We start from the raw sequence: 25,997 nt of genomic DNA, 5'->3' as shown, positions 1-25,997 counted from the left end.
AATACCCATTTTTTTGATTTTGATCTAAATATAATTTTTCGTCATCTAAAACCCTGAGCTTGGATTATATCTTCCAGGAAGCTTTGATTTCAGGCATGTGGTCGATGGCCTTTGCAGTAATGATTAGAATAGCTGAATGTATAATCAATGGCAAACAATTCTGTAAGAATCAGATCTCCAAGTCATCTGATATAGTTATACTGATCATGACGTTGCATAGTATATCGAACATTTGTCGAAGTCATTTATGTTCCGGGAAAATATAATTCCAAGTTGGAGAGAATATTACAAACTGAGGGAGGGTAATTGGCCCAGTCAGACCCCTGAATGGGCAATGTGGGTTAGTTTATGGGAATGCCATTGAAGTTTTGTAATATTCTCCGAGGCTTTTGAAATCCAACAGGGCGCGTCCCCGGGTTGCGGATAGGGGGAAAAGGGAGATTTTTCACATTTGTACTGTAACCAGCCAATGTGGTATTATCTCCTATGGTGTTGTAGTGCGAATGAATGATCTCATTCTATGGGAATTCGAACCTTGTAATGTATTGTTTATCAACTTCAATTTTCTAAGCTTGATAAGGTTTTGAAGACAAACATGAGATGAGAGAATTGCCTAATAGGAAAGTCACATCAGCAAAGCTTTTACATATGCAAATGCTATCCATGGGGTCATGTCTAGCATTTAATATGTATGGCAATGACTGATTCTTACCTAGCAGGGGTACTACAAGACCACGCGGACAATTCGATTAAAGGCTTAATTGGGGATAATATATTTTCCACAACTGAAGGGACATTTTTTCCGGGGTGACTGGCGAGTCGGAGAGGGTAGAAGTTTCCGTTTGTTATAATTGACAAAATAAACAATCGGGCGCTTTTTCTTTCTATGACTTGCTGGGTATTTTGTGGATTATTGTTTTTTGGTTTTGGAACGTATGCGATTCACTATTGAGCCTTAAAATTATTTTGCATCTGAATAGCATTGATATCGTCAAGTCTGCACCAACACCCTAATCTCACACCAAAATACCCTTTTCCTATCCCATGGCGTTTATGTGGTCAGCAAAGACTAGTCAGCCATTGCCCCTCCTTATCATCGGCTTTGGACTGACTTGCGCTCTCATTGCCCCACCAAATGCTGCAAAATGAAAATGAAAATGAAAATATTGTTATGCATCTGTTTCTGCACATTTGTTGTTACCCATCTTTCGTGTATTTACTCAACTAACACTGTAAAGTTCGTCACTTCGAGTGTCGGCCTAAATTCTTAGTATTCATTTCATTAAAACTACTATTGTTGTACAGTATTTGATGTTGCCACGATGGGAGAGCTCAACCCAGTGGCACGTTGAGCACCGGTTTGTCCACATCTGCTTGAGCTTTTGGTTGGGGGTGGGTCTGGTTTGCAGGTTTAGCGGGGGCCTACCACAATTTGGGAGTGTGAGGGGGGGGGGGGGGATCTCTGCATTGAACTCACTACTCATCAATTGCGTGGGTATCTAGAAGACAATTGACGCTAAGATTGGAAAAAAGCTTGCAGTTGGGACTAGACTAAAATAGTGGCCGATAGAAAACAACGTGCTAGACAGCATTATTATTCATTTTTTTTTAATATTTATCCATAGGCTTTTCGCCGGTTAACAGTATAGTATTTAGCTGTGTACGAAGATACGGATTAGTTGGTGTACACGTACAGATGACAGGGTTCTCACGGGAAGTGCTTCAAGTGAGGCTTACATAACAACTGACAATGAAGAAACCTATTTTCCTTGACTTTCTACGCAATGGACATCTGAACGAACACACGTGTTTTCGTTAATGTCCTAGGCATTATTAAGGTCTGAGGTCACGCTTCTCACGAGAGAGAGGATTTCATGGGTTTTTGGTATATTCTGCGTAATTTGTCGAATATGAGGTCGAATATCGCAATTTCCTCATGTGCAATTATTCTTCAGGTATCCCAGAGTCTTCTGTAAAAATTTTATGATTTTAGGATATCCCAAATTTGAATACCGTGGTCAAGAGCGATCAAATCTACAGACAAAAAGTAGATGGTTGTGCACTTTACTTGCAAATTTGATACACAAAAAAGTCATGTATCCTCAAAAGCCCATGTGCAAATACTATTATAAGTTCATAGATGCTGTAAACGTAAAAAAAAGTATATGTTACAGCATAAAACTTTGTAAACCGTGCTTTTTTAGAAAATGTAATTTTGGTAAAATCATTCAAATTTACTCAAATTTGAGAGGAGCCAATCTCCCATTTTCTCTCATCCAGAGAAAGAGCAAGAGCATAGCGGGTAGCGCAAGGATTCAGGGTTACCAAAAATGTCTTGTGGTGGTAGGATACATTACCAACTAATTGAAATTATGTCACATACTGAAACGCTTTTGTTTATAGTATAAAAATGGTTCATATCACAAGTGCAAGTAGCAGTGAAATAAAATGAAAATATAGCAAAAGACGTATGCACACATTTATCATTTTATTTCAATCATTCACCCTGTGAGGAAATTAGAAGAGTCGAGGCATTGTTGGCAACCCTACGCGGTTTACTTTCGCTCTCCATCGTTGGCTCTGTATTTACGACTGCGGTGCGTTTAGTTGTTCACCTCTAAGGTGCTCGAATCCAAACAGATAAATTTTTTTTTCATTTATTATCAAATTTGTAACAAAAAACTTTAACCGTTTTTCAATTTTTCTTTTTTATTCCTGTTTTGCTTATAAACCAAATGAAAAACAATAACATCAATGCAATGGTAGAAACAGCAGAGCGAAAAAAAAAACGATTATGAACACAATCATTTATATCAAATTCATTGTTGGATAATTTAGTAAACTTATAGATATTCTCAAAAGTTGAGTATTTCTGGGAAACAAGTATCATTTGATAGTGCATGGTTACTCTGCTAAAATATTGATGAGATGTTTTATATCTTCTTCTTCTTCTTTTTGAGTATTGTTTTTCTTCTTTTTTGAGTATTGTTCTCACTAAGACGAAGCCGGCTGCTCAGCCTGCTGTTCTGTGAATCAAGGCACGTGTTCCCACGTTTGATTTTTGTGCTATGCCATTGAAAAGAGTTAATTTTCTGTAAATGCGGCACTACTCAAACGTCATTTTAGTGGGCTTTTGCATCCATGAGCTCTTCCATAGTTATAAATTTTGACTTTTCTCTTCCAATAACCATTCTGTACTTTTATATCGTGTTGTAGGCCCGACGATAACACTAATCACATGAAAGTAGAGGCGATTCCCATTATGAATCGTTAGGAGATCATACCCGCCATTTTCGACATTTAGAATTACTAGGAATTCCATGTCCAAATCTGGGTGCGCTTTGGTAATTTGAGGATTTTCGAATAGTATAAATTATTATTCTTCATTCTTAGGAATATAAGGAACTTTTTTGCCCATGAGAAAGAATTTTTCAATTGATATTTTCTTACTGAAAAATAAAAATACAAATCTCCATTATTTTATGGAAAATTCGCTCAAATTTAAGCAGATTGGCCAATATAATCACCAATATCTCGAATCCCACTAATTTGATTCAAAAATTATGTTCAGATGATTGAAACATATTGTATTCAGCTTTCTATTTATGGAAAAGGATTGAAAATTGGTTGATCGCAACGATAGATATTTATATATTAGTAAATTTCATATTTTTGAAAACTGTAGAGCTCGATTTTCAGGAAAAACTTAAAAACTGTTCTACTTAAATTTTTTTGCTGCACGATCTTGATATCAGCACATAGTTATGCATCAAAAATTTTGGTCGTTGATAGAAGCTCACGACTTTCGATTTATTTTGTAAGCTAGTGTTATTTGTACACATCTCGGTCCGCTAGAGAAGTTCAAGGATTTTTGAAGAATCTGTGTAAAATTCTTGACTTTTGGAATTTCTTGTTCATACCTGGATCCTCTAAGGGAATTTTGGGATAGAATGGAGTTCCTCAAATTGCTACGCACCATGTAATACGTATGGGAAAAGCTACGTCATTTGTGAATGCTCTATAAGTTTATTTGAATATTTTAAAAATGTAGAATTTCTTATTCTACATTCGTAAAAATATTAGGAATTATTTGTCCGCAAAGATAGTTTGAGTATTTTTGAAGAATCTATAAAAAATTAACGACTTTGAGAAATATTTAGATTTTTTTGTTCTTATCTTGGTTCGCTAAGGTAATTCGAGGATTTCGAAAAAAACTATGTAAACTTAATCAATTTTAGGATTACTTGAAATTCTTGACCATATTTTATCTATAAGGTAGTTCAAGGATTTTTGAAGAAACTACGCGAACCTTATATAATTTTTTGTCCATATCTTTAATTCTTTGTCCATACATTGGTCCACTAAAGGATTTCAAGGATTTTTGAAGAATCTATGTATAATTCTTGACTATTGGATATATACTTAGAATTCCTCCCGGAATTCCTTCTCTGATTCTTACAGGATTTTCTTCAGAAATTCCTCCTGGAATTCCACCAGGAATTCCTCCTGGGATTTCTAAAGGAATTCCAACTGGGATACCTCTACGAATTCCTCCTAAGATTCCTCCTGGAAATCTTTTTTTTTTTAATCTAGTTAATTTATTGAAGGCAATAACTACTTAATTTTAGTGATTAGTTCTGAATAGAGGCCAATGTACTGCGCTTGTGTGCTCCGCGTCTGCTGGTGTTGAAATCAACTGTTGCGTGGGTTGTTCTTCCGGATGGCCAGGATTTAGTTCAGCAAATCCTCCTGGTATGCAGGAACTCTTCCTATGATTATTACATGTTACACGGTGTCAAAATCTCGATTATTATCGAACATTCATGTATCCGGATTTTTCTTCGAAAATGATTAGTATTTGGGCTATATATTCATAATCAGAGAACTAGAAAATATTTCATCGGCAAACATTTTTCCATACATTTTGTATGGGACGTTTTTTGGGCTAAAATAGTAATTATTGATTTTTAGTATGGGAAATAGCCAAAAACTCAGCTAACTCAAATTTTCCCCGATAGAATATTTTCAAATTTTGCATTTACAGTATCGGACAATAAAAATGCACCAAAGCCGTTTTCCCATACAAACTAGTCAACTTTGGATTGCCATATCTCAGTTATGTCTCAACCGATTGTTTTCATTTTTCTGTGACGAACTACAAAACATTTCAATTTTCAAAAACTATTAAAAAGCTTCAGTGATAACTATTGATACAAAAGTTACAGATAGGTTGAATTTTGACAATAAAAATGCACCAAGACAAAAAATTGTGTAGCTAAAAATGCTGAAGTCAGATAGCTATAGTGTCTTCAGCAAATTTATTGGTCATCACACAAGAAACATATTTGCCGAATACACCATAGTGATTTGACTTCAGCATTTTTGGCTACATAATTTTTTGTCTTGGTGCATTTTTATTGTCAAAATTCAACCTATCTATAACTTTTGTATCAATAGTTATCACTGAAGTTTTTCAATTGTTTTTGAAAATTGAAATGTTTTGTAGTTCATCACAGAAAAATGAAAACAATCGGTTGCGACATAACTGAGATATGGCAATCCAAAGTTGACTAGTTTGTATGGGAAAACGGCTTTGGTGCAATTTTATTGTCCGATACTGTATACATTATAGCCGAAATTCTAACATTCTATGAAGAAAAATCCGAGGTACATGAAAGTTCGATAATAATCAAAATTTTGGCACCGTGTGTTATTCTTCGGGTATTCCATCAATAATTCTTTCTGGGATTTCTCCAGGAATTTCTCCAAGGAATCCTCTGGGAATTCTTCCAATAATATCTCCAGGAACTCCTCCTAGGAATCTCACAGAATCTCATTTTTCTTGAGATTTCTTTAGCAATTCACCTGGGATTCCTCCAGGAATTTATCCTAGGATTCCACCAGGAAATTTTTCTAGGATTCCTCCAGGAATTAGGATTTCTCCAGAAATGTTTACTAGGATTCCCCCAGGAAATCCGCCCGGGATTCCTTCAGGAATTCCTATTCGGATTTCTTAAGAAATTTCTTTTGGGATTCCTTTTCGAAGGCTTCATGAGCTTCCTATGGGAACTCCTCCAGGAACTTCTTTAGGAATTCCTCCTGAGGACTCTCCAAAAATGTCTTCAAGAATTTCTCCTGGAATTCCTCCAGACCATTCCTCTTGGGAATCCTCCAGGAATATTTTCGGAAATCCTTCAAGAATTCCAACACATATGTCCCCTCCAGGAATTCCTCCTAGGTTTCCTCCGGGAAATGCTCCTGGGATTACTCCAGGAACTCTCCCTAGTAATAATACGGGAATTTCTTCTTGGATTCTCCACAAATTGCTCTTTGAATTCCTCTAGGAATTCTGAAAGGATTCCTCCAGGAATTAATAGGTACAGGAATTGCTCCACAGATTCTTACAGAAGTTTCTTCTGGGATTCCTTCTGCAATTCCTGCTGGAATTTCTCTAGGCATTTATCTTAGGAATCCGCTTGGAAATCCTCTAGGAATTCATGCTAGGATTCCACCTAGAATTCTTTCATGGATTACTCCAGAAATACTTCCTGGCATTCTTTTAGGGGTTCTCCCAGGAATTCTTCCTGACATTCCTCCAGGAATTGCTCTTGGCATTCCTCTAGAAATTCCTCCTGGGATTCTTCCAGGAATTCTTTCTGGGATTCTTCTAGGAATTCTTGCGAGGATTCCTCCAGGAATTCCTCTTGTAATTCCTCATGGGATTCTTCCAGGAGTTCCTCCTGGGATTCATTCGTGAATTCTTCCTTGAGTTCCTCCATGAAATCTTCCTTGGATTCCTCCTGGAAATCCTCCAAGGATTCCTCCAGAACTTTCTCCCAGGACTCCTTCAGGAAATCCTCCTCGGGATTCCTAGAGGAACTCTTCTTAGGATTATTGCATGGTTTTCTTTTGGTATTCCTCCAATGATCCTTCCTGGGATTTTTCCAGGATTTTCTCTTCGGATTCCTTCAGAAATTACTCTTGGAATTTCATCAAGAATATCACCAGGAACTCCTTCTAGGATACTCACAGGTTTTTTTTACTGAGATTTCACCGACAGTTTCTCCTGGGATTTCTCCAAGAATTCCTTTTGGAATTTCTCCAGAAAATTCTCCTAGGATTCCCCCAGGAAATCCTCCTGGGATTCTTTCAGGAATTCCTCTTCGGATTTCTCCTGGGATTCCTTTTAGAAGTCTTCCTGAGCTTCCCATGGGCATTCCTTCTGGTATTTCTCCAGGAATTCCTTCTGAGGTTTCTCCAAAAATGCCTTCAAGAATTTTTACAGGCATTTCTCCTGGGATTCATCCAAGCCATTCCTCTTGGGAATCCTCCAACAATATCTTCGGAAATCCTTCAGGAATTTCACAAAAATATCACCTTAAAATCCTCCTCTGGGATTCATTCGTGAAATGTTTCTGTGGATCCTCCAGGAATTCTTCCTAGTATCCATACAGGAATTTATTCTTGGATTCCTTCAGCCATTTTCCCAGTGGTTGATCCAGCAATTCCTGCAGTAATTATTCTTTGGATTCCTTTAGGAATTTTCTAAGCCTTCCTCCACGAATTTCTACAGGAATTGCTCCAAGAATTCTTACATGAGTTTCTTCTGGGGTTTCTTCTGCAATTCGCCCTAGAATTCCTCCAAGGATTCCTAGGATTCATCCTAGGATTCCACTTGGAAATCCTCTAGGAATTCAGCTAGGATTCGACTTGGAATTCCTTCATAGATTGCTCCAAAAATACCTCCCAGTATTCCATCAGGAATTCCTTCAGAGGATCGTCCTGGAATTTCTCTTGACATTCCTCCAGGAATCCTTCTGGGAGTACCTCGTGGGATTGTTCCAGGCATTCCCGCTGGGATTCTTCCAGAAATTCCAGGTATTTCTATTGACATGCCTCCAGGTATTCCTCTTGGCATTCCTCCTGGGTTTCATCTGTGAATCCCTCTTTGGATTCCTCCAGCATATCCACCTAGGATTCCTCCAGGAAGTCCTCCTAAGATTCTTCCATGAAACCCTGCAGGGTTTTCTAGAAATTTCTCCTAAAGACCGGTCCAAAAAGTATGGACGCAGTAAGAAAATACTGGCATTTCATAACTGTTGATGACTTGTTCTTTTTGAAAGCTACATCCTGTTGGTCAACCTATTTTCTCAGCATTTGTATGACGGTTTTTGCGGTTCCAACAGTGTTTTTCAAAATACATGAGCTTTCAACGGAACATCATTGAAAAAATGTGCACAAACGATGTACAGAGTTTGAAAGGTCACTTAGGAAAAGAACAAAATATGGTGGGAGTAAGTTAGAAAATTGTGCAACCAGCAATTAGCAACCACGATGGGAATAACACGTTAAAGCATAGGCAAAAATTGGGTAAAAAATACAGATCCTGCTATCCCTTGTTTGGATAAACAAATAATGAAGGTGTTTGAGCACAACAAAAAACCTTCTAAATAACACAGAGCGGGGTATGACCAAAAAAGTTACCATTTCGAATTCCAATGCTCATCGTGGCAACGAACGTTTGAATTTTCGATCCTATAGTAAGCAGAAACAGACAAAACGGAGCCCGAAACAAGAACCATCGATCAGGCCCAGACAACTGAAGACTAGGTGCGTCCATACTTTCTGGGGCAGTCTTTAGGATTCCTCTAAATTTGGTCGCGGGGCTTCCTATAGGAATTTCTCCTATTATTTCTCTAGGAATTCCTCCTCAGGCTTCTTTAGGTATTCCTCCAAAGTTTTCTCCAGGAATTTCTTTTGCAAATTCTCTAAGCATAACGCAAATTCTTCAGGAATTCTTCCAGAAATTTCACCTGTGACTCCTGTAATCTTTCTGGAATTCCTCCTGGAACTCTTCCTTGAATTATAACTGAAATTTATTCTGGGATTTCCGAATCAATTTTTTCAGGGATTTGTTCAGCAATTCCTTCAAAAATTTCTTTTTTGGTTCCACTAGGAATTCCTCCAGTAGCTATTCTTAGGAGAAATCTCAGTAGGAATTCCTGAAGGAAGCTCAAGAGGAATTCCTGAAGGAATCCCAAGAGGAATTTTAGGAGGACTTAAAAATTGGAAGAAATGCCTGGTGGAATCCAAGGAAAAATTCCTAGAAGAATTCTAGAATGATTTTCTGGAAGAATCTTACGAAGAATTTCTGGAAGATCACCAGAAGGCATTCCTGGAGGAACCCCAAGGAAAATCCCTGCAGGAACTCCAGGATGAATTCCTGGAGATATCCCGGGGGGAATTTCTGCAAGAATCCAAGAAGTAATTCCTGGAAAAATCCCAGAAGGAACTCCTGGAGGAATCGCAAGAAAAAAATCATAAAAAAATCCCAGGAAAAATGCATGGAAGAATCCTATGTAGAATTTCTGAGAGAATCCCAGGATAAATTTCTGGATGAGTCCTTGAAGAAAATCCTGTAGGAATCCGAGGAATAATTCCTAGAGGAATCCCGGGAGGAAACCCTGGAGGAATCCCAGAAGAAATTCGTGGAGGAATTTCTCAATGAACCACGGATGAAACTGTTGTGGGAATCCGAGGAGGAATTCCTCGAAACATCCCGGAAAGAATTCCTTGAGAATGCTCAGGAGGAATTCCTTGAGAAATTCCAAGAGGAATTCCTGGAGGAACCCCAAGATAAATTCCTGGAGAATCCCCAAGAGAAATTCCTGCAGCAGAAACCCCGGGAGGAATTCCTCGAAAATTACAACTAGAAATTCATGGAAAAAACCCTGGAAGGAAATTTGTTGAAGGAATTCCTGGAGGAATCCTAGAAGGAATTTCTGAAAGAATTCTAGTAGAAACCTCCAGTGGAATTTCCACATGAATGCCTGAGAAAATCCCGGGAAGAATTCCTGGTTGTATCGTGGGAGGAATCGAAGGAGTAATTCCTGAAGGGATCCCAGGAAAAATCTTGCGGAAATCCCAGGAGGAATTCCTGGAGCAATCCCAGGAAGAACACATGGAGGAATTTTATGAGGGATTTATCAAGAAAATACTGGGAGAAATTCCTGGAAGAATCCCAGGCGAAATCTCTCGCGAAATCTCGAGAGAATTTACTTGAGAAATCTCAGGAGTTTCACCGGGAATCCCTGAAAGAGTTTATACTCCCAGGATTTTCTCGATAAGTTTCTCTGGGAATTCCTGTAGTTTTGCCGGGATTTCTACTAGGATTTCCTCCAATAATTCCTCTAGAAGTTCCTCCGAGAATTCCACAAGAAGTTCCTCCAGAAATTCTTCCAGGAATTTCTCTAGAAGTTCTCCCGGGAATTCTTCTAGGAGTGTCTCCGGGAATTCTTCTTGGTGGTCAACCAGCAATTTCTCTAGACGTTCCTCAAAAAAAATCCTTAAGAAATATCTCCTGGAATTCCTCTAGGAGTATCTCTCCCGGGAATTCCTCTACAAATTCCTCCAGATTTTTTTTCTAAGAGTTCCTCCTGAAATTCTTCTAGGAGTTCCTACGGGATTTTTTCTTTTAGTTCGTTCGAGAATTCCACGAGTGGATCCTTCGGGAATTCCTCTTGAAGTTCCTTCAGAAACTCATCTTGAAATTCCTTCAGAAATTCCTCTATGAGTAACTCCAGGAATTTCTCCAGGAGTTTCTCCTGGAATACCTTTCAGAAGTCTCTCTGGGAATTCTTCTAGGACTTCCAAGAATTTCACTAAGAGTCCCCCTGGGAGTTTCATTGGGGGTTCCTCTAGGAGGTTCTCCCAGAATTTCTATAAGACTTTCTCCTTGTTCCTCAAGGAGTTTCTTCAGCAATTTCTCTACAGGTGTTTCAAAAACTATTCTATGAGTTTCTTTTTATAGTTCCTGCGGGAATTCCTCTATGCTGTCCTTCGAGACTTCTTCTAGGAGTTACAATTTATTTTTTTTTCTTGGAGTTCCTCCGGAAATTGCTCTACGTAGAATTAGCGATACCAGTAGAATTCGTCCAAAATTACCTCCGAAAATTCCTATGGAAGTTCCTTCGGGAATTCCTCAAGGGATTCCCACCGCAAATTCTTCTAATTGTTTCCTTCAGTAATTTATCTTACAATTTCTTCGGAAATTCCTCTGAGAGTTGCTCCAGGGGTTCCTCCAAAAATACCTCTTGGAGTTCCCTTCAGAATTTATCTAGGTGGTCTTCTGGGAATTCCTCTCTAGGAGTTTCATAGGATTTTTTTCCTAAATTCTTACCGGGAATTCCTCTGGGAGTTCCTTCGGGTATTATTACTTGAATTTCTCAAAAAGTGTCGTAAGCAATTTTCTTCAAATGTCATTTCCTCTTGAAGTTCCTCTAAACATCCTGCAAGAAATTCCGTCGGGAATTTTTATAGGAGTACCTTCAGAAATTTCTCCATAAGTTCCTCCTAGAGTTCCTCTTGAAATTTTTCTTGGAGTTCCTCTGAGAATTCCTTTAGGCTGCCCTCCGTGTTTTTCTTTAGGAGTTCTAATTGATTTTTTGTATGTTTCTCCGGGAATTAAACTAAAGTTTCTCTAAGAAATCCTGTCGGAGTATTTTCAAGGATTTTTCAAAAGTTCCTCCGAAATTGCTCTACCAGTTCTCAATGAATTTCTTTCTAGCAGATCCTCTGGTGATTCTTCGGGGAGATACCCCGAGAATTTCTGCAGGCGATCCTGATATTCCTCTAGAAGTTTCAATGGAGTCTTTTTCTTGGAGATTCTCCATAAATTCCTCGAGTGATTCTTCCGGAGTTTCCCCGGGAGTTGCTCTGGGAGTTTCATTTCTCTTAGAGAAATGGCTGAAAAAACTCCATGAGGAATTTAAGGAGAAACCCCTGGAAGAATTCCGGGAGGAACTCCCAGAGAAATTCCCGGAGGAAGTCCTAAAGGTATACCTGGAGGAACTTCTAGAGCAATTCCCAGAGGAATTCCTAGAGGAGTTTTTGAAGGAACTCCTAAAAGAAACCCCGAAGAGAATTTTAGAAAAAAAAATCTCTTGGAACTCCTGAAGGAATGCACCTAAAGAATTTACCAAAGGATCTCCAAGAGGCATACCTGGAAGAACTCCTATAAAAAATCCCACTGGAACTCATCGAAGAGAAGTTCTTCCGGGATTTCAACTTAGGATTCCACTTGGAAATCCTCTAGGAATTCATGCTAGGATTCCACCTAGAATTCCTTCATTGATTTCTCCAGAAATACTTCCTGGCATTCCTCCTGACATTCCTCCAGGAATTCCTCTTGGCATTCCTCTAGGAATCTCCTGGGATTCTATCTGGAATTCTTTCTGGGATTCTTCCAGGAATTCCTCCGACGATTCCTCCAGGAATTCCTCTTGGAATTCCTCATGGGATTCTTTCGTGAATTCCTCCTCGGATTCCTCGGATTCTTCCTTGGATCCTCCTTGGATTCCTCCAGAAATTCCTCCTAGGACTCCTCCAGGAAATCCTCCTTGGGATTCCTATAGGAACTCTTCCTAGGATTATAACATAGCTTCCTTCTGGAATTCCACCAATAATTCTTCCTGGGATTTTTCCAGGAATTTCTCTTCGAATTTCTTCAGATATTACTCTAAGGAATCCTCTAGGAATTCCTTCAAGAATATCTTCAGGAATTCCTTCTAGGATACTCACAGGTTTTTTTTTCTGAGATTTTACCAGCAATTCTTCCTGGTATTTCTCCAAGAATTCCTCTTAGAGTTTCTCCAGAAAATTCTCCGATGATTCCCCAGGGAATCCTCCTGGGATTCCTTTTGGAATTCATCTTCGGATTTCTCCTGGGATTCCTTTTCGTAGTCTTCCTGAGCTTCCTTTGGGAATTCCTCCTGGTATTTCTCTAGGAATTCCTCCTGAGGTTTCTCCAAGAAGGCCTTCAAGAATTTCTCAAGGAATTCATCCAAGCCATTCCTCTTGGGAATCCTCCAGGAATATCTTCGGAAATCCTTCAGGAATTCCACAAATATATCTTCTGAAACTCCTCCTGGGATTCCTCCTAGTATCAATACAGGAATTAATTCTTGGATTCCTTCAGCTATTTTTCTATGAATTTTCCAAGGCTTCCACCACGAAATTTTACAGGAATTGCTCCAAGGATTCTTACATGAGTTTTTTCTGGGGTTCCTTCTGCAATTCGTCCTAGAATTCCTCTAGGAATTCATCCTAGGATTCCACTTGGAAGTCCTTTAGGAGTTCGTCGTAGGATTCAACTTGGAATTCCAACATGGATTGCTCCAAAAATACCTCCAAGTATTCCTTCAGGGGATCCTCCAGGAATTCCTCTTGGAATTCATCTGGGAGTATCTCGTGGGATTGTTCCAGGCATTTCTGCTGGGATTCTTCCAGGAATTCCAGGTATTCCTATTGCATTCCTCCAGGTATTCCTCTTGGCATTCCTCATGGGATTCCTCCAGGAATTCCTCCTGGCATTCATCCGTGAATTCCTCCTTGAATTCCTCCAGGAAATCCTCCTAGGATTCCTCCAGAAAATCCTGGGAGGTTTTCTATAAATTTCTCCTAGGATTCCTCTAAATTTTGTTGCGGGGTGTCCTAAAGAAATTCCTCCTAAGGTTTCTTAAGGTGTTCCTCCAAAGATTTCTCCAGGAATTTCTTTTGGGAATTCTCCAGGCATATCTTCGGAAAATCTTCAGGAATTCTTCCAGAAGCTCCACCTGGGACTCCTCCATTAAATCATCCTGCGATTCCTTCAGGAAATCTTCCTGGGATTCCTCCAGGAACTCTTCCTTGTATTATAACAGGAATTTATTCTGGAATTTCGGAATCAATTCTTCCAGGGATTTGTTCAGCAATTCCTCCAGATTTTTTTTTGATTCCACTAAGAATTCCTCCTGTAGCAACTCTTATGAGAAATCTCAGTAGGATTTCCTGGAGAAATCTCAAGAGGAATTCCTGGAGGATTCTCAGTAGGAGTTTCTGGAGGAAATCTCAATAGGAATTCCTGAAGGAATCCCAAGAGGAATTTTAGGAGGTATAAAAAAATTAGGAGAAATATCTGGTGGAATCGAAGGAAAAATTCCTAGAAGAATTCTAGAACGATTTTCTGGAAGAATCTTATGAGGAATTTCTAGAAGATCACCAGAAGGAATTTCTGGAGGAACCCCAAGGGAAATTTCTGCAGGAACTCCAGGATAAATTCCTGGAGATACCCCGGGTGGAATTTCTGCAAGAATCCAAGGAGTAATTCCTAAAAAAAAACCTAGAAGGAACTCCTGGAGGAATCCCAGAAAAAACTCTTGGAAAAATCCCAAGAAAAATGCTTGGAAGAATCCTAGGTAGAATTTCTGAGAAAATCCCAGAAGGAATTTCTGGATGAGTCCTTGAAGGAAATCCTGTAGGAACCAGCGTCTGGCTGAAAGCCTCTTTAATAAAGAAAAAAAAAAAACCCTGGAGGAATCTCAGAAGAAATTCGTGGAGGAATTTCAGGAGGAATTTCTCAAGGAATCACGGTCTCTAGGAATTCGTCTTGGAATTTCTCAAGGAATTTCTCCTAAGCATTCTCAAGGAATACTTTCCGGGATGTTTCGAGGAATCCCAAGATGAATTCCTGGAGGAATCCCAAGGAAAATCCCTGCAGGAAATCCAGGAGGAATTCCAGTAGAAACCCCGGGAGGAATTCCTCAAAGATTACAAGAAGAAATTCATGGAAAAACCCTGGAAGGAATTCCTGGGAAATTTGTTGAAGGAATTCCTGAAAGTATATCGTGGGAGGAATCCAAGGAAAAATTCCTGGAGGGATCCCAGGAGGAATTCATGGATGAATTTTAGGAGGAATTTATCAAAAATAAAAATCCTGAGAGAAATTCCTGGAAGAATCCCAGGCGAAATTTCTCGAGAAATTATGGGAGGAATTCCTAGAGAAATTCTAGGAAGCATTCTTGGATTAATCCCAAGAGGAATTCCTGGAAGAATTCCATACAGACTTCCTGAGGAATCCCAAAATGAATTTGTGGAGGAATTCTGGAAAAATCCAAGAAGCAATTCCTGGAGGAATCGCAGGTAGTATTCCCGGAGAAATCGCAATAAGAATTTCCGAAGAACTCAAGGATCCTCCTAGGATTCTTACTGGGATTCCTCCAGGAATTCCTCTTGGAATTTCTAAAGTGATTGTTTCAAGGATTCCTCCAGGAATTCTTTCACGAATTTCTCCTGGGATTCCTCCATGAATTAATTATTGAATTCTTACTGGAATTTTGTCTTAGATTCCTTTAGGACTTCAGGGATTCTTATTGCGATTCCTCCAGGAATTGCTTCTCGGATTCTTCCAGAAATTCCTCCTGGGATTCTTCCAGAAATTCCTCCTGAGATTCCTTTATGAAGTTCTTTTGAAATTGCTGCGGAGATTCTTTCTGATTTCCTTCCAGGAACTTCTTCTGGAACTCTTTCAGGAATCCCTCCTTGGAGTCTTCCTAGCATTCGTCCTGCGATTCCTTCAGGAAATCCTGCGGGTCATCTTTGCGAAATTCCTCCTAGAACTCGACGTTCCTTCTGGGATACCTTCAAGACTTACTCCTGGGATTCCCCCAAGAGTTCCTTCCTGGATTCTTCCAGTATTTCTGCCTTCGATTCTACAAGCATTTCTCCAAGAATTTCTCCACAAATTGAGATTCTTCCAGGAATTTCTCTCAGGATTTTTTTTTGATAAATTCCTCATAAAATTCCTCCCGGGGTTTCTACTGGAATTCCTCCTGGATTTCCTGCAGGCGTTTCTATTGGGGTTCCTCCAGGAATTCATCTTGGGATTCCTCTATAGAAATTCCTCTTGGAATTTCTCAAGGAATTTTTCCTAAGCATTCTCAAGGAATACTTTCCGGGATGTTTCGAGGAATTCCTTCTGGGATTCCCACAACAGTTGTAACCGTGATTCCTTGAGAAATTCCTCCTGAAATTCCTCCAGGAATTTCTTCTGAGATTTCTCCAGGGTTTCCTCCCGGGATTCCTCTAGGAATTCTTCCTCGGATTCCTACAGGATTTCCTTCAAGGACTCATCCAGAAATTCCTCCTGGGATTTTCTCAGAAATTCTACCTAGGATTCTTCCAAGCATTTTTCTTGAGATTTTTCCAGGAGTTCCTTCTAGGTTTTTTCAGAAATTACTTCTTGGATTCTTGCAGAAATTCCTCCCAAGATATCTCCAGGAATTCATCCTGGAGTTCCTGAAGGAATTTCCCTTGGGGTTCCTCTAGAAATTCCTTCTGGTGATCTTCCAGAAATTCCTCGTAAGGTTCTTCCAGAAAATCGTTCTAGAATTCTTCTAGGAATTTTTCCTTGGATTCCACCAGATATTTCTCCCAATTTTTCTATTCCTCCTTAAATTCCTCTTGGGATTCCTTCAGAAATTCCTAATGAGTTTCCACCAGAAATTCCTACTGAGATCCCTCCAGGAATTCCTCTTGAGATTTCTCCAGGAAATCCTACTGAGATTTCTCCAGGAAATCCTACTGAGATTTCTCCAGGAAATCCTACTGAGATTTCTACAGCAAATCCTACTGAGATTTCTCATAAGCATTGCTTCTGGAGGAATTCTTAGTGGAATTCAAAAAAAATTCTGGAGGAATTCCTGAACAAATCCCTGGAAGAATTGATTCAGAAATTCCAGAGTTATTGCCTGTTATAATACAAGGAAGAGTTCCAGGAAGAATCCCAGGAGGATTTCCTGAAGGAATCGCAGGAGGATTTAATGGAGGAGTCCCAGGTGGAGCTTCTGGAAGAATTCCTGAAGATTTTCCGAAGGTATGCCTGGAGTATTCCCAAAAGAAATCCTGGAGAAATCTTTGGAGGAACACCTAAAGAAACCTGAGGAGAAATTTCTGTAGGAAGCCCCGCAACAAAATTTAGAAAAATCTTAGGAGAAATTTATAGAAAACCTCCCAGGATTTCCTGGAGGAATCCCAGGAGGATTTCCTGGAAGAATCCTAGGAGGATTTCTTGGAGGAATTCAAGGAGGAATTCACGGATGAATGCCAGGAGGAATTCCTGGAGGAATCCCATGAGGAATGCCAAGAGGAATACCTGGAGGAATGCCAATAGGAATACCTGGAATTCCTGGAAGAATCCCAGCAGGAATGCCTGGAACAATCCCACGAGGTACTCCCAGAAGAATGCCTAGAGCAATTCCTAAAGGATCTCCTGAAGGAATACTTGGAGGTATTTTTGGAGCAATCCACGTTGGAATTCCAAGTTGAATCCTACGATGAACTCCTAAAGGACTTCCAAGTGGAATCCTAGGATGAATTCCTAGAGGAATTCTAGGACGAATTGTAGAAGGAACCCCAGAAAAAACTCATGTAAGAATCCTTGGAACAATTCCTGTAAAATTTCGTGGTGGAAGCCTTGGAAAATTCAGAGAAAAATGGCTGAAGGAATCCAAGAATTAATTCCTGTATTGATACTAGGAGGAATCATAGGAGGAGTTTCAGAAGATATATTTGTGGAATTCCTTAAGCATTTCCGAAGACATTCCCGGAGGATTCCCAAGAGGAATGGCTTGGATGAATTTCTGGAGAAATTCTTGAAGGCCTTTTTGGAGAAACCTCAGGAGGAATTCCTAGAGATATACCAGGAGTAATTGCCATAGGAAGCTCAGGAAGATTGACGAAGATGAATTCCAAAAGGAATCCCAGGAGGATTTCTTGGGGGAATCATAGGAGAATTTTCTGGAGAAACTCCAAGAGGAATTCTTGGATTGGGATTCTTCCCAGGAAGAATTGCTGGTAAAATCTCAGAAAAAAAAACCTGTGAGTATCCTAGAAGGAATTCCTGGAGATATTCTTGAAAGAATTCCTAGAGGATTCCTTAGAGTAATATCTGAAGGAATCCGAAGAGAAATTCCTGGAAAAATCCCAGGAAGAATTATTGGTGGAATACCAAAAGGAAGCTATGTAATAATCCTAGGAAGAGCTCCTCTAGGAATCCCGAGGAGGATTTCTTGGAGGAGTCCTAGGAGGAATTCCAAGGAGGATCCAAGGAAGATTTCATGGAGGAATCTGAGGAGAAATTCACGCAGGAATCCCATGAGGAATTCCTGGAGGAATTCCTGGAGGAATCCTTGGAGGAATTCCAGGCAGAATCCCTGGAAGAATCCCAGGAGATTCCTAGAGGAATGCCAAGAGGAATTCCTGGAGGAATGTCAGTAGGAATGCCAGGAAGAAAGAGAGAAATCAATGAAGGAAGTCTAGGTGGAATCCTAGTATGAATGCCTAGAGGATTTTCAAGTGGAATCCTAAGTTGAAATCCCGGAAGAACTCCAGGATAAATTGCCGAAGGAATCTCAGAGGAAACTCCTGTAATGATCTGTGGAGTTTTTCTAGGAGTTTTTCTAGGTGTTTCTCTTCGATGAGTTCCAGCGGGATTTTTTATAGGAGTTCCTCCAGGTATGCCTCTTGGAGATCCTCTTTCTTTAGGTGCATTCCTTCAGGAGTTCCAAGAGATTTTTTTTTCTAAAATTCTCTTCGGGGATTCTTTTGGGAGTTCCTTCAAGAACTCCTCTAGGAATTCCTCTGGGAATTGCTCTAGGAGTTCCTCCAGGTATACCTCTAGGACTTCCTCCTGGAATTTCTCTGGGTGTTCCTCTCGGAATTCTTCCAGGAGTTCCTCCTTAAATTCCTCATGGAGTTTCTTCAGCCATTTCTCTAGGAGAAATGAAACTCCCAGAGCAATTCCCGGGGAAACTCCGGAAGAATCACTCGAGGAATTCATGGAGAAACTCCAAGAAAAAGATCCCATTGAAACTTCTAGAGGAATATCGGGATCGCCTGCAGAAATTCTCGGGGTATCTCCCCGAAGAATCACCGGAGGATCTGCTAGAAAGAAATTCCTTGAGAACTGGTAGAGCAATTTCGGAGGAACTTTTGAAAAGTCCTTGAAAATACTCCGACAGGATTTCTTAGAGAAACTTTAGTTTAATTCCCGGAGAAACATACACACAAAATCTCAAGAAGAACTCCAGGAGGAACTTATAGAGAAATTTTTGAAGGTACTCCTATAAAAATTCCCGACGGGATTTCTTGCAGGATTTTTAGAGGAACTCCAAGAGGAATTTCGGGAGAAACTCATAAAATAATTCCTGGATGACCTTTGAAGAAAATTGCTTACGACACTCTTTGGGATATTCAAGTAATAATACCCGGAGGAACTCCCAGAGGAATTCCCGGTGAGATTTTAGGAAAAAAAATCCTATGAAACTCCTAGAGAGGAATTCCCAGAAGACCACCTAGATGAATTCTGAAGGGAACTCCAAGAAGTATTTCTGGAGGAACCCCTGGAGCAACTCCCAGAGGAATTCGTGGAGAAATTGTAAGAGAAATTACTGAAGAAAACAATTAGAAGAATTTGCGGTGGAAATCCTGGGTAAATATGCGGAGAAACACCTTGAGGAATTCCCGAAGGAACTTCCATAGGAATTTTCGGAGGTAATTTTGGACGAATTCTACTGGTGTCGCTAATTCTACGTAGAGCAATTTCCGGAGGAACTCCAAGAAAAAAAAATACATTGTAACTCCTAGAAGAAGTCCCGAACGACAGCATAGAGGAATTCCCGCAGGAACTTTAAAAATAAATTCATAGAATAGTTTTTGAAACACCTGTAGAGAAATTGCTGAAGAAACTCCTTGAGGAACAAGGAGAAAGTCTTATAGAAATTTTTGGAGCACCTCCTAGAGGAACCCCCAATGAAGCTCCCAGGGGGACTCTTAGAGAAATTCTTGGAAGTCCTAGAAGAATTCCCAGAGAGACTTCTAGTTGGTATTCTAGGAGAAACTCCTGGAGAAATTCCTGGAGTTACTCGTAGAGGAATTTCTGAAGGAATTTCAAGATGAGTTTCTGAAGAAATTTCAAGAAGAATTCCCGAAGGATCCACTCGTGGAATTCTTGAACGAACTAAAAGAAAAAATCCCGTAGGAGCTCCTAGAAGAATTTCAGGAGGAACTCTTAGAAAAAAATCTGGAGAAATTTGTAGAGGAATTCTCGGGAGAGATACTCCTAGAGGAATTCCAGGAGATATTTCTTAAAGATTTTTTGGAGGAACGTCTGAAGAAATTGCTGGTTGACGACCAAGAAGAACTCCCGGAGACACTCCTAGAAGAATTCCCGGGAGAACTTCTAGAGAAATTCCTGGAAGAATTTCTGGAGGAACTTCTTGAGGTATTTCTGGAGGAACTTCTAGAGGAATTCTTGAAGGAATTCTAGTAGAAATCCCGGCAAAACTACAGGAATTCTCAGAGGTACGAACGTACGAACTCTTAGAAAAAATCCCATTTGAATTTCTAGAAGAATTTCGCTGAGGCCTCCTTATAAATTGCTGGAGGATCCTCTAGAAGAAATCTCGAGAAAACTTTTTGGGGAATTCTTGGAGGACCCCCTAGAAAAAAAAATCCGATTGAAACTCCTAGAGGAATTTCCGGAGGACTGACTAGGGAAATCTCGAGAAATTCCCTGAAGAACTCCCAGAAAGAAATCTTATAAAAACTCGAAGATCAATTTCCGGAGGAGCTACCTGAAGAATTTATAGAAGAATGTTTAAATAAATTCCTGGAAGAATTCCTAGACGAGATTCTGGTGAACTTTTTGAAGAAGTTCCGGAGGAACTCCTAGAGGAATTTTTGGAGGAAATCCTAGAGGAATCTAGGATCTAGATTCCCGGAGAAACCCATCGAGAAAATACTGGGGTAGGAACTCCTTCAGGAATTCCCGGTTAAACTCCCATAGGCATTTCCTGGAGAACTTCTCGAGAAATTTATGTACGAACACTTAGAAAAAATCACATTTGAAAAATTTCCAAAAGAACTCCTAGGAAAATTCTTGGAGGAACTCCTAGAATAAAATCAAATTGAAACTCCTAGAGGAATTCCCGGAGCAACTCTTAGAAAGAAATCCGATAGGAGCTCGAAGAGTAATTTCCGGATGAACCTCTAGAGGAATTTTTGATGGAACTCCCAAGAAAACTCCCGGAAGGACTCCTAGCGAAATTCTTTGAATTCCTAGAGTAATTTTCGGGGAGACTTCTAGAAAAAAAATCCTCTTGGAACTTCTATAGCAATTCCCAGAAGACCACCTAGCGGATTAACCGGAGAAACTCCTCGAGGAATTCCTTGAGGAATCCTCGGAGAATCTCTCAGAGAAATTCTAGAGAAATTCCCGGATGATCTCATAAAAAAATCCAATCGGTACTTCTGAAAGAGTTTCCGGAGAAACTCCTAGAAGAGCTTCTTGAAAAAAATCTGGACGAATTTCTGGTAGAATTCTCCGAGAAACTCCTCGAGGAAATCCAGGAGTAACTCGTGAAAAAAGGCATGTTCAACTTCTAGAGTAATTTCTAGAGGTATTCCTAGAGATATTTCCGGAGAGATTTCTCAAGAAATTCTTGGAGGTACTCCTACAGGAATTAGAGGTATACTACTTAAGAATTGTTTGGAGGAGTTCCTGGAGGAATTGTTGAATGATCACCAAGAGTAATTCCCGAAAAAATTCTTAGGATTCCCGGAAGAACTTGTACAGAAATTCCTGGAGGAACTCCTAGAGTAATTCTTGGAGGAAATCCTAATAGAATTCCCGGCGAGACCATAGGAACTCTTGGAGAAACTTCTAAAGGAAGCCCCGCAGAAACTGCTGGACAAAATACTAAGGGTGGGAACTCGTTCAGGAATTCCCGGAGAAATTCCTATAGGCATATCCGGAAGAACCTCTCGAAGAATTCCAGAACAAACTCTTAGAAAATATGCATTTGAACTTTTCAAAGGTTCCTAGAGAAACTTCTGGAGGAACTCTTAGAGGCAATCTCAAGAGAGTTCTTTGGGGAATTCCTAGAGAAACTCCTAGAAAAAAAATGCAATTGAAACTCCTAGAGGAACTCGCGGAGGACCGACTAGAGAAATCCCGAGGAATTCTTTGAGGAACTCCTACAAAGAAATCTCATAGGCACTCGAAAAGCAATTTCTGGAAGAACTTCTAGAGTAATTTCCGGAAGAACTCAAGAAGAATTCCTGGAGACACTCGAAAAGGATTTCACGAAGTAACTTCTAGTGAAATCCCTAGAGAAACTTCAAAGAGTTTCCTTTGGCAGTCCTCGAGGAATTCCCGGAGGAACTTATAGAAAAAATACTACTTCTAGAAGAATTTCTAGAAGAAACTCCTAGACAATCTCCTAGAGGGATTCCTTGAGGATTTTCTACAGGAGATTTGCGAGGAACTTTGGGAAGAATTCTCGGAGGAACTCCCCAAGAATATCCTGGAGAAGCTCGTAGAAAAAAAATCTTTTGAACTTCTAGAAATTTTCTGGAATTTCTTGGTTGGGCTCCAAAAGGTATTTCTGGAGACACTTCCCAAGGTATTTCCAGAGGAACTCGTAGAGGTACTCCTAGAGGATTTTTTGGAGGAACACCTTGAGGATTTCCGGGAGGAACTTCTCAAGAAATCTCCTGAAGACTGCCTTGAAAGACACCTTGAGGAATTCGCGGAGGACCTCCTAGAGAAATTTCTGGAGGTACTTCAAGAGGAATTCCTAGAGAAATTCTCGAAGGAAATCCATTGAATTTCTAGATGAATTTCCGGATGATAAAAAAATATTCACCGATCCACCCAAAATCATCGGGTATACCATATATGATTTCTATGAAATTCGTAGCTCTCCTATGAGTCGACGCTTACAGCCGACTAGAGTTTCGAGCAGTTTTATTTTCTCTGTATGTTTGAATGAAATATGTTAAATAAATTTGAATCTATAAAATGTTTCTGTTTTGTTTAAGTTTTGAGAAGATTTAGTTTATTTTCTCTTAGTTTTCCATGTAAACCTTGAATTGCAATCAATGCAATGCAATGAATGCAAATCAATGCATTTGCTGCTACATAAAATCATTGATTGAGTATTCGAGCAACTTGCTCGAACTGCACGAAATCATTTTCATAGCAACTATTTCGCAGCTACCAAACGCACCTGCCCTGCCAGGACGGCGTTTGTTTATACCGTGCTCTATTGTTCTCCCATCTGCGGGCATCCATCCACAGCCTTCAGCCGGGAGAGTTTTTTTTCTCTTCTGCTTTGTTGGTATCGACTGAAATGAGAAAATTGAGGTCGGTGTGGATCACCGTTTTGGTGGTTGCCAATAATGATTTGAGATCTATCTTTAGATACAAGAGGTTTGATAAGTCTAACCATTTATGATTCCATGCTGTGATAGTATTTAGTTTCAATATAAATGAAAACACAATGAAATGCTCGATGAAACAATAGTGGAAATCTTCTCCGACGTCAAGCATAATAAGAAGTAACTCTGCTTGTTATATATAATTCGCCATGCATTTTATTGCTGTATCAATACAATACACTTATTCTTGTTCTATTTCTTCGTAACTCCCGTCTTTTGGACTCAACCTGCTACTTAGCTTATAATTATAAAGCAAATAGCTAAGTGGTTTCTATGATCAATGAATCATTTTCGCATTCTTATATCGTATATGCATGCTAAGATACCCATTAGCGTGGTTCAAAAAATCGTTTTTGCTCCACACCGCTTATTCGATTCGTAACCAGATTCTAAGCCTTCTCACAAAAATTGAGCTGATTTGGTTGAAAATTGAGAGTGCACAAGCCCTTCAAAGTTTTATGGGAATTACTATGGGAAAGCGACGATTTTCATTCAATTGACCGTGACATTTCCCAAAGTGCCTTAGAGTGTTAGTTGACCCTTGATACTCCTAGGCTACTCTATCAGCAGCAACTTTGCCGAAGACCACATTCAAATCGGTGGCCTCATTAATTAGTTATTGATTTTTATCCAGAATGCAAATCTTTCATCATGATGGTTCCACTATTCGATGGGCATCACTGCCATTTACCTTGAAACATAGTAGCCATGATTTCTGTGTGCTATCTTTGGCGCCATGTGCAGCAATGTTGCCTGCTGGGAAGCTGAACGATCACTGTTAATGTTTCTCCAGTTGGATAAAAATCGATAACTAATTAATGAGGCGTTCGATTTGAATGTAGTCTTCGGCAAAGTTGGATCTGATAGAGTAGCCTAGGATTACCAAGGGTCGACTAACACTCTAGGGCACTTGGGAAAATGCTACGGTCAATTGAATGAAAAACGTCGCTTTCCCGTACTAATTCCCATACAAACTTTGAAGGGCTTGTGCACTCTCAATTTTCAACCAATTCAGCTCAAAATTTGGGAGAAAGCATAGAATCTGGTTATAAATCGAATAAGCGGTGTGGAGCAAAAACGATTTTTTGAACCACACTAATACCCATAGCCTTGGATAACAACGATAATGTTTGTAAAGTTTATGTACTGATCAAGAAACGAGCTCAGACACCATCAGTATATTCTTGATGAATACCCGACCTTTTACTGAGCCAGTTATATTCACATCTTTCATTATTATATTTGTTTACATTATTTTCTTTCTCTGCAAATCTTCTACCATATCCATGTTATAACTTTTGTCACTGAGGACAAAATGAAAACCAGAATGTTGATACAAAACCATCTTGTACAACTTTGGCTATACTGAACCATAAACTCATTTCAAAATAATCCTGGCCACACTGCCAACCCCGAACGAGTGGGACAAGCTGCCTCTCCGAGAGAGCTAAAACGTGCTTTTTCAACGGCAGCACGTGGTAATTTCAAATTTTCAACGGACGAGCTTGACCTCAGACCTTAAGACATGACGTATGTGCATAACGGAACAACTATCAGGACACAGTTCCAGACGTCTCTTTTTAATAACGATATTCAGCGTATTTCCAATAAAACTACACTTTAGTAAAGCAAAGACTAAAGCTGCTATGATAGAACAGATCAGAATGACTTATTTGACTTATTGACTATTGGAGATCTACTTCGTATAACTGACAAATTGACAAGAACCTAACTAAATACATGGACCATACTACAAAAAAACAATTGACAAAAAGAAAAAAGAGGAAATTTTTATTAAAACTATTTTTGTTCAACGCAGGCCAAAACAGTGTCGACTTGGGCCACGCACGCCTACGTACTTCTGTGTGTTGAAACAAAAATAGAGGCTCCTAGAAGCAAATGTAGGGAAAGGGTGCGGTGTAGAACATAAGCACAGTGTTGCTACCGCCGTAATCACTTTGAAAAAAAAATTAAAAAAAAAATATAATTTTTCGTCATCTAAAATCGATTTAAACATGTTTTGGAAGATGATTCTTTTTAATTCTCGATTTCGTGAATTTCAGTTTTGGAATTTTTTTTATTTTTATTTTTGAACATCCCCACACTTTTATATTTATCCTGGAAGCCAATTTGGGGAACGGATTTTTTGAGATAAAAACATTTTGAGATTTTACGATTATTGTTGAAATATTATTATTTTAAATTTTTTTCGCAGAAAATTTTATTTTCCGTGTAATTTGAGGGAAAATAATTTTAGAGTGTATTCGATTCCCTTAAACTATTAAACAAGGATAGAATGGTTTGGGAAAAATTTAAAGTATGTTAATTGTAGCGATTCAATACAAAATAAACAATGACTTCTAAAAGGTGACTAAAACATCAATTTTTCAATGATTTAAAAAAAATATAAATACTCTTTAAAATACACCAAAAACCATTTTGAGATATACAGAACAGTCCTAAGTATCAGCCAAAAATATAAAAAAAAAGATTTCCCACGAAACAAAAATTACAAAAATGCTCAAACTATACCCCGTCTAAAGGCGGGATTGGGTATTAGAGGGTTAAGACAGTGGTTGTCATATTTTTCTTATATTCATATACAGGGTACGAAAAACGGATCACGCCGAAAAACAAACGCTTTGTCCTAAGCGGTGCATGTTGGCAACAAAGGCGCTCCGCAACAAACGCATGTCAGGCGGCGAGAGCAATAAAACAAACATCGCTTGCCGTGCGTGTGCTGATATTCCGGCTTTTCAGCTGAAATTTTCGACCCACATTATCGAATTCATAAGCATTTGGACGAAATAAGACTCTTGCAAACCTCAGAGTTGAGTTTCAGTTGTAAAACAATGCGAAAATCACGATGTGAATAGAACGAGACAAATATTCCTACCGTT

The 25,997-nt window shown here is 39.3% G+C and overlaps 1 long non-coding RNA gene across 1 annotated transcript; it reads left to right on the top strand.

Annotated features, from left to right (window-relative positions):
• Positions 1-1,311: 1,311 nt before the first annotated feature.
• Positions 1,312-25,050, top strand: LOC134291245 (uncharacterized). The gene is made up of 2 exons (XR_009998993.1): positions 1,312-1,838; positions 24,621-25,050. It is a non-coding gene; the product is annotated as an uncharacterized LOC134291245 (long non-coding RNA).
• The last annotated feature ends 947 nt before the right edge of the window (positions 25,051-25,997 follow it).

This window comes from Aedes albopictus, chromosome 3 (assembly GCF_035046485.1).
Source record: "Aedes albopictus strain Foshan chromosome 3, AalbF5, whole genome shotgun sequence".
NCBI lineage: Eukaryota > Metazoa > Arthropoda > Insecta > Diptera > Culicidae > Aedes > Aedes albopictus.
Note: the sequence above shows the minus strand (reverse complement) of the source record. Positions and strands in the feature narration are given on the sequence as shown.